The sequence below is a fragment of the Lissotriton helveticus genome, chromosome 2_1 (assembly GCF_964261635.1).
Source record: "Lissotriton helveticus chromosome 2_1, aLisHel1.1, whole genome shotgun sequence".
Classification (NCBI taxonomy): domain Eukaryota; kingdom Metazoa; phylum Chordata; class Amphibia; order Caudata; family Salamandridae; genus Lissotriton; species Lissotriton helveticus.
The window spans coordinates 845170276-845182423 of NC_136059.1; positions in this window are offsets into that span (position 1 = coordinate 845170276).

The window sequence follows — 12148 nt, forward strand, 5'->3', positions numbered from 1 at the left end:
TTAAAAACAAGACTACGCCACATTTCGTGAATTATGCTGTTGAAAAGCACCAGATATGAGTAAGAATATTTGGGGCAAATGAAGGGCAATACCAAACACCTTAAGAAGTGTTTTAGCAAGCAATTAAGTAGACTTTATTTACTGTCATGATCATAATGAATGTATGAGTAAAGATTAACGCTTCTACTAAGAATATTAAGCAGCGCTTAGACAAAAGACACAATTATATGTCATGGTCGGAGTGAATTTGTGAGTGAGAAGTAAAAACTCCAGAACTCTAAGAAGCCCTCAGAGGAATAGAGGCAAAGTCCATGATCAAGTGATCGCAGTTCATTTCCACAGGTAAGCTAATAATTCATGTGCATTGAATTAAGTTATTAAAAGCTAAAACAGAGTGGTGTGTACTCATTGTCCACTAACACAAAGGTGACCATCCTTTCGTTCCAGGTCTCCCTTCCCACAGAACCATCCCGCAGTGGTGTAACGAAAGATGAGGGGGGCCCCCCTGCAAGGTACCTGGAGGGGCCCCCTCTCTAGATTTAATCCGGAGCTCTCAGGCCTGAGTACTGTGTTGAGGGAGCCCCCTGCAGGACGGGGCCCCCGCACCACGCGGGCTGCGGGGGCCTATGTTACACCACTTGAGTAAGCCTGTTTCTACTGCTTTTATCAACTTTTCAACAGCTTGTGGTCGTGTTGACAAACCAACTCTTTGGGAAAAACGATCTCCCCTCAAGATACCCTTCTGAAATTAAAAACTGCTGTAGGCTCTACCATGTAGTGTACAATAGTAATGCGCAGAGATAGTAGAATCTCTGTATACATAGAAACTCTGAATTGTCGAAGATAAAGATATCTATTAGCTCCCCTTCTATTTTCACGATACCTACCTGATTTACCTGGAATATTTACTAATCTAATGGGATCCCCAGTCCATTCACCTTGATGCATGCTGACAAGTTGATTTTGTTAGACCTTATTCCTCTTGGTCTGAGACATCATTTGCATAAAATGCACACATTGCAACTAAACATTTCCTTAAGATCAATAAGCAAAAAAGTAGGGGTGTGACAGTTAATGGCAGAAAATAAAATAGCTCTCATAATTGGGTGTTAGATGAGGACAAAAGCAACAGCCCCAATCCTTGTCCGGGTGAACCACAAAAGTCAATCAATAAGCAAAAAAGTAAGGTTGTGACAGTTAATGGCAGAAAGTAAAATAGCTCTCATAATTGGGTGTTAGATGAGGACAAAAAAAACAGCCTCAATCCTTGTCCTGGTGAACCACAAAAGTCAATCAATTAACCTGTGCTTAACCCTCTGGTAGCTTGGCACAAAAGCAGTTGGGCTTAACGTAGAGGCAATGTGTAAAGTATTTATGCAGTGCTTAAACAGTAAAGTGTAGACAGAACACAAGAAAAATGCCACACTGATTTAGAAAAATGTAGTAAAATGTAATAATATTACTTGACACCAAAATGACTCAAATCCAATCAGTAGAACTGACATATGCAATTTTAAATATTTAAGATTAAGCATTGAGCTTGAAAGCAAAAAGCAAAAAACACCTCTTGCGGTTCTCTGGTCGTGAAAGACCAGGTGAAAGTCACAAGTTCAGGCAGACCCTGCTGGAGCGCAGGCCGGATACAGGGACCACGTTAGCCCGCTGAAAAAGTTATCATCTAAAGTCTAGCATGAAGAGTACAGTTTGCGGTGGAAGAGGCCGTGAGGAGTAAGGACAGTGTCGGGATGGTCATCGCTGGAGTGTAAAGAGCAGGTCAGGCGTCGCAGTCGGTTGCACTGTGGCGCGAAGGTCCTGTCGGGATTAGTCGTCACTCGCACTTTGTTTTGGCAGTCACTGTGGACTGTTGATGCTGTAGTGCTAAGTGCAGATCGTGCATAGGCAGCGGTCGCTGGAGAGCGAAGAGTCTGGTTTACTAGAGCTTCAATTTGGCGGTTGGCAAGGGTGTCAAGATCTTGGAACAAACTGGCCCATTAACGGTCCCGAAGAAAAAAAACTTCAAGATTTCTACTTTTTTTCTAGAAATAGCTCAACTGATGCCACACCAAAGGTCCAGGAACTAAGAGGCAGGACCTCACCCCAGCAGAGACCAGGCAGGTCCACTTGCAGGTCCAGTGTAGCAGGTCAGCTGGTCCGTTGCAGTGAAGCCTTTGGAGCTTGTTATATCCTGGTAGCTCAGAACAGGAGGGCAGTCAGCTGACCCATGAAGTCACTTCAGCCTGGGATGAAGGGTACAGGCCCACGTTTTTTTTCTCAGAGGGCAGCCCTCAAGCAGCAAGGCAGTCCCCTGGCAGCAGGGCAGTCCTTCTTCTGTAGTATCCACAGGTTCAGGAGTGTACGGATGAGTGGGACTGATGGTCCCTTTTTATACCTGTGTCCACTTTTTTTTTTTTTTAACATTTTATTTTTGTTGTTGCTATCACATGTTATACATTTGACAATCAATCATTCTGTAGAGCAGCGTCAACATTCAGCTGCCTACGATTAACAGAGCAACTTTTTATTTTCCCCCCCCCCAACATAAAACTTGCTACTTCACGGGTTGCATTGATTGAGCTCGCACTGTAGGCTATTGCAGCATTGGTGTGTGTACATTCGTTCATCAGCCCTAAAGCCAGTCTCTAATAATACCATTCACTCTTCTAGGCCTGTCCCCCAGTTCCCGGGGTCATTCTGTGTCTCGGGGTCCTCCTCCTCCCCCTTCATTGCACCAGATCCTCCTCGTCCCCTGAGCTATCCCCATCCTCCTCTTCAGGCAAAGGTTCACAAATGTCCCCCCTGTATGTGTTCCATGGTGTCCAAATTCTGTTCCATTTACGTGGATTATGTCTCTGCTGATATACTGCCCTCTCTGTCACCATGAGCACGTCCATATTCCTGCACCACTGCGCTAGTGTCGGTGCCTCTAGTGCTCCCCAATTTTTCGCGATATCTCGCTTCGCCATCATTACGCCAATGACCACCCACCCCTTTGCATTCATTGTTAAATCTGTTGGGCCCCATACATTCAGGAGACAAATTCTGGGGTCAGGCGTGAACGGGTTCTGGAGGGCTTGACCGATCGTGCGTGTGACACGCCTCCAGTAGTCCTGTATGATTGGGCAAGTCCATATAGTGTGGAACAGTGTACCCTCCTCTCCACATTCCCTCAGGCAATACGGGTGTTCTGCTCTGTGTATTTTGTATAGTGTAGTGCGGGTGTAGTAGACCCTATGCAGTACTTTGAGTTGGACCAGCCTGAATCGGGTGGAGATACCCGCCTCTCTGGGCGACGCCAGGGCTGCGTTCCATTCTGCCTCATCCAGGTCTCCTACCTCATCCACCCAGTATCCCTTCAGCCTTTCAAGGGGATCCGGTAAGTTGTTCATCAGTTTGCGGTAGGTGAGGGAGGTTGCACCGGATTCCATGTAGTCCGTAAGCAATCGGTCCTCTAACGGGGCTGATTCCGGAAGCGTCACCCCTGGCTCTAATACCGACAAGAGCGCGTGTCTAATCTGTATGTACCTATATGTTTCGGTCACTTCTAGGTTATATTGCTCCCTCAGGGTTGCAAAGGAGAGCACTCCATCCCTTGACCATAGGTCGCCCACCGTAGAGATCCCAATGGTATCCCATTGATCAAACCCTTTTGAACTGCGCAGGTTGCCGAGGGCTTTGGCGTCCCACAGTGGCGTAAGGTTAGTGATCACTCCCTCCCACGCCAGCCGTCTTTGCGCCTTGTGCCAGATGGCTACTGTGTGTTTGGTAGGTCCCACTAACTTTCTCACTAGTCCTTTGTTGTAGAGTGGTGCCAGAAGGGTGGATGTGCCCAGCTGGTGCCTATCCGCCTCATATGCCGGATCGTCATGTGCCGCGTGGACCCATTGGTTGATCACTTTGAGGTGAGCGGCCCAGTAGTACAATTCGAGGTTAGGGAGGGCTATTCCCCCACTGTACCAGTCTCTGGTTAATTTCAATTGCGCCACCCTCGCCGGTTTGTCACCCCACAGGAGGCTGGATAATTGCGCCGCCACGTGGCGGAAGAGCGATGCGGGGACCATCGCCGGCGTGTTTTCCAGGATATAAAGGAAGCGTGGCAGCGCCATCATCTTGAAGAGCGCTGCTCTACCTAATAGTGTTAAGGGGAGATTTTTCCAGTGACGCACATCCGCCTTTAGCCTGTCCAGCTGGGGTTTGAGATTCAGGTCAACAAAGGTTGAGTGGTCCTTCGTGATCCATATCCCTAGGTATTTAAAGGAGAGGCGTTCTACGAGCAATTGGCAATCTTCAGGCAACGCTGGCAGGTCGCCCTGCACCATGAAGATTATGGACTTGGACCAGTTAAGTTTATACCCTGAGGCTGTACCGTGGGTTTCGCACAGTGCCAGTAGGACCGGGATGCCGTTCGTGAGGTCCATGAGGTAGACGAGCATGTCGTCGGCGTATAGTGAGACTCTATCTTCCCAACCGCCTCCCCAATTTATGCCTTTCAGCAGGTGGGTGGTTCTAATAACTGTGGCCAGGGGCTCTAGTACGAGGGCGAACAGTAGTGGCGAGAGTGGGCACCCCTGTCTCGTGCCCCGCGCCAGCGAAAACTCCCGAGATACGTGTCCATTTGCGGTTACCCTCGCCACGGGCTCGGTATACAGTAGTCTGACCCATGATATGAACACCGGGCCAATACCCATGTGTTCCAGGACCGCAAAGAGATAGCGCCACTCCACCATGTCAAACGCCATTTTGGCATCTAGTGACAGTACCGCCGCTGGTTCCTCCAACCGCGGGGCTCTGGCCAGCACCCCGTGCAGCCGTCTCAGGTTCAGCGCCGTACTCCGGTGCGGCATGAAGCCCGACTGGTCCGGGTGTATCAAATGCGTCAGGTGAGGCAGGAGCCTGGTGGCCAATAGTTTCGCCAGGATTTTATTCTCAGCGTTAAGGAGGGAGATCGGGCGGTACGATCCGCAGTCCTCAGGGGGCTTGCCGGGCTTGGGTATCGCGACTATCGTGGCCGTGCGTTGGTCAGGGGGCAGTCGTCCCTTTTCCCGACACTCCTGGAACATATCAAGCAATGGTATGGATAACGTTTCGGACATGCTTTTGTACCATTCTATCGGCACACCATTGGGGCCTAGTGCTTTCCCCGGGTGCAGTGCTGTTATGGCTATCTGTATTTCTTCCGCTGTCAGGTCGGATTCAAGCTCGTCTCGTTGGTCGGGGGTGAGAGTGCGGATCGGTACTCCTATGAGCGAGCTCTCCGCCATCTCCCGCGTGACCTCATACTCAGGGGTGTACACGTATTGGAAGTGGTCTGCCAGGAGTTCCACTATTGTTGCCGGGCTAGAATGCAACTCTCCATTAGGGTCTTTCAGCTGGAGTATGGCCCTCTGACCTCCCCGCGCTTTCTCCAACCATGCCAGGAGCTTCCCTGCTTTGTCGCCCATGTCATATACCCTACTCATAGTTGCTGACATATGTTCCCTTACTCTGTGGCGCAGAAAGTCGGTATGGCGCTGCTGGGCCAATCGGAGCGCGTGTTGTGTGTCCCCAGTTGGGTTCCCTTCGTGGTCCTGTGTTGCCTTGTCAAGTTGTCCCTCCAGACCTATCAGTTCCTGACGCCGTGTGCGCTTGTACTGCGCTATCACCGAGATCGCCTGCCCGCGGAGTACCGTCTTATAGGCCTCCCAGAGGATCGTAGGCGATTCCACTGAACCTACATTTTCGTCGAGATATGATCGTGTACTTCTCTTCAAGGCCTTGGCGATGCCAGGCTCTCCGAGGTACCCCGGGTAGATAGGGAAGATACGCCTACGGGTTCTTTCCGGACTGGAGAGAGTCAGTGTTAGCGGGGAGTGATCGGAGACCCCTCGCGGTCTAATCTGAGAGTCAGTGAAAGTGAGGAGACTCCCTTCCAATGTCATTAGATAATCAATCCGCGACAGGCTGTCGTGAACTGCCGAGTAATATGTGTATTGCCGGTCTACTGGGTGGAGTCGCCTCCATATGTCCACTAAGCCCTGTGCCTCCATGAAGTCCTGCAATTTGGAGTGTGCCTGTGTTTGTGTACGCGTTGGGTGTCTATCTAGGGAGTCTTGCGCCACTGCATTAAAATCCCCGCCCAGCACAAGGGCCCCCTCTGGAAGGTCTAATAGGAATCTACCTAGTTCCGTGAAGGCTATAGTGTGTAGTGCCGGCGGGATGTATACTGATACTATGTTAAGTGGTTTTCCCTCCCATTGTCCATGTACCGCTGCAAATCGGCCCTGTGTGTCCATTGCAACTGATTGGAGTATAAACCTGGACGAGCGGTGAATCAGTATCCCGGTGCCCCGGGACCCCTTCGTGAACTCTGAGTGGGCCACCATGCTATAGCCCCTCCTGTCCAGGGCCCTTGTGGCCGTGCCTGCGAGGTGTGTTTCTTGCAGTAGGACCAGGTCGGGATTTAGTCTTTTTATACTTTGCAGAACCAGCCCTCGCTTAATCTTGTCGCCCAGACCTCTTACGTTCCAGGACATGAGGCTCAACAGCGATTCCCGCCCTACATCAGTGCCCTCCCCCATCGTGTTCGTGTATGCGGACTGAGAAATCATGCGCATGGAGGACCAGGAGGTCCGTGTAGTGACTCTGCGTGCAGCATCCTGACCTTAACATTCTGTGTCCATGCGCCCCTTCGTAGCAATTTTGACCCCGTGTAGAAATTAAGAACCATAACCCCATCCTACCCCCAACTCCCCCCCTCCCTGCCCCCCTGCTCAACGGACTTACAACTGCCCGCCCCCCCAACTCAGCAGAGTGCTTGAACCCAACCCATAACATAGTACTTGCTCGCTGGGGTGAAGGATTCTCCGAGGTCGGCGGCCCCCTCCTTGGCCGCGGAGGCCCTCAGCCCAGTGTCCAGGGCGGCATTCTCGGGCCGCGGCAATTTCAGTTCAAATGTACAGTATCCGGGGATCACTGTTCTCCGTCATCGCCCCCCTCCTGAGTTTCTTGCAATGGCGAAAGTGGCTCCGCCTCGGCACCATTTGATTGCAGGCCTTGCTGTGATCCACCATTACGGTTTTTGGTTTGTCTGTTGGAGCGACGGGGGAGGCCTGTCGTCCGCCAACCCTCCAGCCAATCCTGTGCCACCTCCGGGGTGTCAAAAAACCAAGTCTTATTGTCGGCTACAACCCGAAGTTTTGCTGGGAAGAGCATTGAATAAGGGATCTCTCTGGCTCTTAGTTCTTTTTTGACCTCGAAAAAAGTTCTCCTTCTCCTCGCGACCTCCGCCGTGTAGTCTGGAAAAATGCTAGCGTGGCGTTTTGAATTTTAATGGGGGGTGAGGTTCTTGCCGCCTGTAATATGGCATCTCGGTCTCTAAAATTAAAGAGTCGTGCTATAATCGGCCTGGGGTTAGCACCCGTTTGTCGGCGCCCTCCAGGGACTCTGTGCGCCCTCTCCACTGTGAAAAAATTGGAGAGTCCCTTAGGTTGTAGGTGCTGTGTGATTAAGTTCTCCACATATAGGTCCATCGACCTCGTGTCTTCCGATTCTGGCACACCAATTATACGGATGTTGTTCCGTCTCGAGCGTCCTTCCTGGTCATCAAGCTTGTCTCTCAGCTCCCTATTCTCTTTCGAGAGACGATCCATATTAGTCTGTAGCTCCGACACATCTTCCACCAAGGCTTTTGTCACGATTTCCATCGTGTTCACTTTCTCCGTCATCTTGTGGAAGTCTGCCCGAATCAGCGTGATTTCGGCCGAGATTGACCCCACTGTGGCCTGCACCTGTGTGAGGGCCCGCATGACATCGTCCAGGGTAGCCTTCTTGCTCCCCGTCGCCTCCACTGTCTTGCCCACCTGTGTCCTGGCATCTGGCGGGGGTGTGGCGGGCTTCTCGTATGCGAAGCGGTCAAGGCGGGACTGCGTCGTGTTGTTCTTCGGCCCCTTTCCAGCCATTTTGTTCGTGGAGCCGTGCCCCTTACTCTCCTCCGGGGCAGCCCCTCGTCTCACCAGTTTCCCGGACTCACACAGCGCGCAGTCCACTCTCGGTCGTGACCCTCAGGGCCCCGGTATGGCACCTCCGGCTCGCCTCCGGCCTTGTTACGTGGCGGCGTGGGGCCCCTCTGTTCAGCTATATGCGAGGCCGCTGGACTGCACTCTGCCCAACCTCGTGGTATCGACGGGTCGCGGGCCGCGGAGATGCCCCCTCAATAGCTGTTGCGCCGAGAGCGGTCTTGTTAATCCTCAGTCCTTTTCCCCTGCCGCTGTAGCAGTGTTTACCCCTCTCCCATTCACCTCGGCCCCTGCCCGGGGGTAGTATTCCACTTAGTGTCTCAAAAGGGCCCCTGTGCCCGCTTGTGATTGTATTGCGCTCCTACACAGGGGGGGGGGGTCTGTGAGCCGTGTAGCGCTGTACCAGGCGGTGTTCCGCTGTGCAACGACGGTATCTACGTTTCCTCAGCGCTGCCTGCGCCAGTTCTGTGTGTAGGCCTTTGCCTTTACCCCCTATCGCAGCTGCCGGGGAGAGGGCGTCACGCTTAGTTGTATAATGGCCCTCGTGTCCTCTCGTGTGTGCAGTACGCCGGAGCCGTGGGTCGCTGTTTCGGGTGGCTTGTTGTCGCGTAGCGACGGTACCTGCTTTCCCTCGGCGATGTCAGCACCAGATCTGTTGTGCATGGGGACCCGGCCGGGTCCCCAAGATGGCGGGCACCGTTTCAGGTTCTTCCCCTCCGCACGTCCGTGCCTGATTCCTCCGGTCGCCTGAGCCGTCTTCCGCCACTCAGCGCGGGGGCCCCCGGGGTCCCGCTCGGGGCTTTTGATGCCTGGACAGTTCTGCAGGATGTCGGGGATTCTCCCTCTCCGTAGGTGTTGCGGGCGGGCGCTTCCGGCGGCCCTCCGCCCATATCGGCTCACTTCCTGCCGGCTCTTTCGTCCAGGCCAGTGTCCGGCTCGGGATCCCCTCCGGGGCCTGCTCGGGGTCAGTGATATCTCGGCTCCCCGTTCACGGATTTTCTTTCCGCTTGGCCGTACCTCTGCCGCCCGGTCCTGGGCGTCAGTACCTTCCCGCCTGGGACATAATTGTCTCGGATAGCTAGTCGGATTTCGTTGGAGGCCGCCTCAGCCGCGGAGCTCTCCCTCTAGGCAGCCACCATCATCGGCTGCTGGCCACGCCCCCCTGTGTCCACTTTTAAGTGAAAAAAAACTTCTGGAGTTTTCTCCCCACATAAATGTCTGGAATTTCCTGCCTCTCTTCCTTGATTCCAGGCTGTCTGCAGGCACAATTGCCTAGTGAAGAGTCTTTTGTGTGTGAGCTGAGGCAGACTGTGAAGTGCAAGTGTGACAGGTGACTGCTCTGCACCTCTCATCAAGTCAGGATGGCCCATCCTACCCAGACCCTCTTTTCTGTGGCTGTCTGGGAGGAATACACAAAAGCCAACTGCCAACTGCACCAGTCACGACACCGAGAAAACAGGCTGCAGGCACCAAATGGCTAGTACTAGACAATGCCAACTTTCTCAAAGTGACATTTTCAGAATTGTGACTGAAATCTGACTTTACCATTAAAGAGGGTTTTAAATTACAATTCCTCAGTCTCCAAACATGACATTCCTACCTGCTCTTAAACAAACATTATCACTTATTAAATGTAATAAGGTATCCCAATGTAATCCTATGGAAAGGGTAGGCCTTGCAATAGAAAAAACCAAAAGTGAATATCCAACTTTTTAAATACAACGCACCCAGCCCTATGGGTTTTTAGGGCTGACCCTATGGGTGACTTATATGTATTAAAAAGGGAGGGTTTGGCCTGGCAAAATGTTTATTTTGTCAGGATGAAATGGCAGTTTACAACTGCACACACTGGCTGCAATGGCAGACCTGAGAAAGGGTTTAAAAAAGCAACTTGAGTGGGTGGTACAATAAGTGCTGCAGGCCCACTAGTAACATTAATATACCAGCCCTGGCTACATGTAGTACCAATTTACTAGGACTTACAAGTAAATTAAATGTTGAAATTAGGTGTAAGCCAATTTTACGATGCTTAAAGGAGTGAGCGCAAAACACTTTATCACAGTATAGCAGTGGTAAACTGCGCAGAGTCCTAAAAGCCAACAAAAACTGGTTCAGATAACAGTTGGGGTGAAGGCAGAAAAGATTGGGGGTGAGCCTACACAAAGGGCTTGGTCCAACAATCCTGTACTCACTGTGCTCAGTGGGGATCTCTGTCCCAATGCAATCTCTGCAGCTAGATCCTGGTTAATCAGGCATCTACACCTAGCCCTGGCTGCGGTTATCTACTGCAGACACCTACAGACGCACTCAAACGAGGGCTCGCTGAGGTTGGTTTTAAAACAAGACTTAACTTAAAATCATTTGTAACAGTGTGCTTTTTCTAAAAATGTCAATGAAGCACTACTGAGTTTTTAATTGACTTAGAAGAATCTAACAGATAGTTCACCAGCCAATTAAAACTATCCTTGAAAAGGGTCATCCCACAGGCTATTTACATATTAGATAGTGAACCCTGCATGAAATTTAAGTGAAAAAAGATCTTAGCTTACTCAGCCATGCTCAATATGATGCAATCCTATGTCGATTTCTCTTGAACACAAGGGTAGAATGAAATTTTGTTGAGAACAGATAGATTATCATTACAAGCTTCAATTGGGGTCTGGTGGCCCAAACACAAGACTGGCTGATTTGTCACCGCTGCAAGGCAGGTGTATATAACCTTCATCGTGTATTATTTACCTGAGATTAAAAACACAGCCATGTAGGTTTTTATATCCACAGTTTATGAAATATGTGGTAAAATCATCAAGTGATGTCTACACAGAAATATTGTCTCCTCTCAATCAACATATCTGTTACTGTATATTTTTACATTTTTTAAAAACTTCATAAATATATATTAACCCGTTCCCTGCGGGTGTCGGCCAGCGACCGTCGCGAGCACTACCTCGGTAGTGCTGCGCTCGTCCGTTGGCCGACGCGGCCCGCCCACTTAATAGAATGTTCCGCACTGGCGCGGAACGTTCGAAGCAGCAAACGGGTTAATGTACCATAGAACAATCTTTATTTCTCACGTTACTAATGTATTTTTAACGTCCTCGAAGGCTCTTATACATTTATAATAATAGCCTGAACATAGGTTTTATAAAGTGCACTATTACCAAAAAAAGTGTCGGTTCTAGGTCTGGCCAAACACCAGCTTCACCAAAAAATACCCACTGTGTCGGTCCGAGGTCTGGCAAAACACCAGTGCCAACAAAAAAAAAGCAAATAAGTGGAAAACAGCCCGGTTTAGACAAACTAAAACCAACACCCAACTCAAAAAGAGAGCCCAGGGCTCCTTAAGAAGTATAAAGAGATCTATAATTACTACAATGAAATACAATATTAATAGGTTGCGTGTACATAGTCATAGTGTACTACTGCCATTTCTGCATGCTGTAACTAACAGATATTATTTTTACCCAGTTTATGGCTCTCATTGTACCAACATCGGGGGCATGGAAGTCTGAGACTCCCTTACCAGAATCCGAACTCCAGATATTCAGGTCACTAAGCAGTGAACCTTCCTGTTCATTGAGGCTCATGCCAGTTTACCTGGTTATGAAAATATACCCATGATGAGATATTACACCATCAAAAGTATTAACTCCGAACGCTGGCCTTTCAATACTGATCTTGGATTGGACAGGTTCAAATAACTTTCATATTTAGTCAATTAATAATTTTGCAGAAATTTCACCCGGCATTCAATTTGGGGCAAGTGCTGTGCATAACTACACTGTCAGATTGCCCTAAATGTTTTCACAACTCATCTCTTTTCATTGCATTATAGGGCCTAAATACCAGCGCTCAATGTGTTGCTTAAAATATTTATTTATTTAATAATTTGTGCTTCAAGACATTGGGTCTGGTTGTTCAGTGGATAATTGCATCCGCTAAAGTGAACTACGGTTGAGCCCATGTTTATAGGTTCAATTCCTGGTGGGTCCACACGGGCTTTCATCTTTTCGAGGATGATAAACTGAGTATCATTGGGCTGGGTAACAGTAAACATCTGTTAACTGTCAATAGCGCCAAGAGTCAGTTCGGAATGCTCTCCACAAATATGACAGTCGTTAGGAGTGACCTGCTATGCTTATTGCTGGTAAACCTGA